Raw genomic sequence first — 2,877 nt, forward strand, 5'->3', positions numbered from 1 at the left:
GCACCTCCCTCATTTTTTTCTTCACCTCTTCTATGTCTTCAAATTGCTGTCTTTTCATGTCCCCCTGCATTCACAGAAACAAAAAGAAGTCACAGGGAATGAGGTCAGGTGAGTAAGGTACGTGGGACAAGAGAGGCATGCTGTTTTGTCAAAAACTGGTGCATTGATATGGCTGGGTGAGCAGTGTATTGTCGTGGTGGCAAAAGCAGTCCTCTTTCTGCCACAAATAAGGCCTTTTTTGTTGTACACTGCTATGCAATCTTTTCAGAACCTCTAAGTAGAACACTTGATTAACTGTCTGACCTGGTAGAATGAACTCCAAATGCACTATCCCCTTCACATCAGAAACACAAATGAGCATCAGTTTTTATGCGTACCCCTTTGTATCCCCTTCTGTATGGACATAAGTAATCTGGCAGATAATATCCCTGTTGGTTACACAAACTATCGTCCTGTATTTGGGTGTATTGTACTTAAATTTTATCTTGGATTACCAAGTATCTTCAGGCATCATAATCAGCTAAACCCTCTTATCATCTTCTAAATTTCACTTGGTGTCTCTTGAAGTAGGCTTTGTTGTGGACAACTTTAACAAGCCCCATCCTGTGGGACAGAGAGCAGTGTCCATGGCTCACCACAGACCTGCAGGGCTGGTGGCTTTTGGGGTGGTGGGGGTGGTGGTTGCTATAGCTCTGCTTGTCATAGAGCTTGCTTTCGGGTTTATTAGATTTGGGTCAGTTGTAAAGGTCTGAGGTCTGTACAAAACTGATGCGAGAAAGCCTTCTCTATGGCCTTCCTGTCACTGGTGGTCATTGGACTTTGGTTCAGAGCTCCTGCTTTGAGGGTGCCCAATTAATGGTAGCCCGGGAATGCCATGTACATACCTGCTGTTCTAATGCTCTCCTTGCTTGGTTATGAGATGTATTTACCTCATAGCCATGGTTCCCCCACTGTCAATGACTATTATCTAAAGTTATGCCTTATCACCAACCCTTATGAGTTGTTAATAGTATCCAGTCACTTACAAGTTTAATCTGTGCATGTCAGCGATTCATGTATTGTGGTATGTTGCCAGTCTATATTTGTGTAATTTCCTTTTCTCCACAGTATTTTCAATTATATACCATTGGCTAAATTAATGACATTATTAAGAGATTTGCCTTATGCCCCAGGTAGACGATGGATAATGTTCTCTTAAATAAAATGACATGGTGCACCAGAGACATATATAAATCATAGCTATAGGAATGGATTTTGGGTTCACACTTCATGCTAGCTCCACTAAAGACAGTTAGTTCTTATGACATGGCCCTGCTTGATGCTCACCCTTATGAAGAAATCGCTGAAGATATGGGTGCTGTAGCAAAGCTTGGTGAAGAAACTTGGTGCCTTGATCAGAAAGAATAGTGTCTGGGGTCTTAAAGGCTTGTCTTCAAATAAGTAGCCATCTAAGTGAGGTGTCAACTAAGTCCGCTTGAAGGCGCACACCAGCCTGTGTGATTCAAGAATTGTAAATGATAAAATCCAGTCTGAAGGAAGGAAGGATATCAGAGCTAAAATCTGAATACCTGTTTTGCAGAAGGCTATGGAGGACATTGTAAGCCCCAAATCCATGTGCAGGGTCCACGCGTAGTGAAGATTGAGTATTTATGATATATATATCATAAATATATATATTTATATTTTTATATATATTTGAGTATATATATATATATACTCAAAACATATATTTATATTTATATATATATTGAGTATATATATATATATACTCAAATCTATGTTCTAATGCTAAAAGGACAAATAAATCTATCTTGGAAGAAGTACAGCTGGAGTGCTCCTTTAGAGGCAAGGATGGTGAGACTTCATCTCATGTACCTTGGACGTGCTGCGGTCAGGAGATACGAGCCCCTGGAGAAGGACATCATGCTTGGTAAAGCAGAGGGGCAGTGAAAAAGAGGGCGGACGCCCTTCGGTGAGGTGCAGTCACACTGGCGGCCACCGTGGGCTCAGACAGATGAACAGTTGTGATGATGACGCCAGGCAGGGCAGTGTTTTGTTCTGTTGAACATAAGGTCGCTATGAGCGGGAACTGCCTGGATGGCCCCAGTATCAGTAACATCAGGTGAGCCAGCGAGATGCGCTCTCCTACAACACTCAACCTGAGTGCAGCTGCAGGTGGCATTGGCCAGGGGTAAATGTCTGGAGGCAGGAAGGAAGAGGCCAGGAGGATTGGAAATGGTCGACACTGGAAGGCGGTGTAGGGAGAGTGCTGTTACATTGTGGGGACTGATCAGTGTCACAAAACAAAAGGTGTGTAACTTGTTGGATAGAAAATTAAGTAGCTCTGTAAACGTTTACGCACATCACAATTATTTTTGAAAAATTAAAAAAACTTCAACATAGAACATATAAAACATGTATAAAATACTGACACATCAAGTACCCGTCACCCAGTTTTAAAAGGCATTAGCATTTTCCATATTTGTGCCATGTTTTCTGACTGGCAGAATAGAATGGACCTGTGTACCCTCCACCTTTCGTCCTTAGAGCCACTGTGCTGATACTGTGGACTATTCGCTTCTCTTTTTCACTGTTAAAAATGTGTGCATAAGTATCCATACAAAATAAATGTATGGCTTTGCATGGTTAGGAAATTATAGTGTCATATTGTACATTTACTTTGCAGCTGCTTTTTGTAATGCAGCCTTGAATGCATGGAGCTCCATTAGACTATATAACATGCCAGTGTATGAGTAAGATATAATTTATCTACGAGTGCTGATGTCTGTGTTACTTCTACAAACAGCAGAGACTGTTTTGCAGCAAACTGAGACAAGTGGTGATGCCTGCTCATTAGTCTTTGTTATCCCGTTTTCC

At 41.5% G+C, this 2,877-nt stretch overlaps 1 protein-coding gene and 1 pseudogene across 1 annotated transcript in view; one reads left to right on the forward strand and one right to left on the reverse strand.

Moving 5' to 3' along the window:
- Positions 1-602, reverse strand: part of LOC105979867 — a 2,114-nt pseudogene extending 1,512 nt beyond the window's left edge.
- Positions 1-2,877, forward strand: part of SFI1 (SFI1 centrin binding protein) — a 49,038-nt gene that overhangs the window by 13,449 nt on the left and 32,712 nt on the right. The window lies entirely within an intron of this gene.

Source organism: Echinops telfairi, unplaced genomic scaffold, assembly GCF_000313985.2.
Source record: "Echinops telfairi isolate 266 unplaced genomic scaffold, ASM31398v2 ScPeMD7_29;HRSCAF=101, whole genome shotgun sequence".
In the NCBI taxonomy this organism is placed as follows: domain Eukaryota; kingdom Metazoa; phylum Chordata; class Mammalia; order Afrosoricida; family Tenrecidae; genus Echinops; species Echinops telfairi.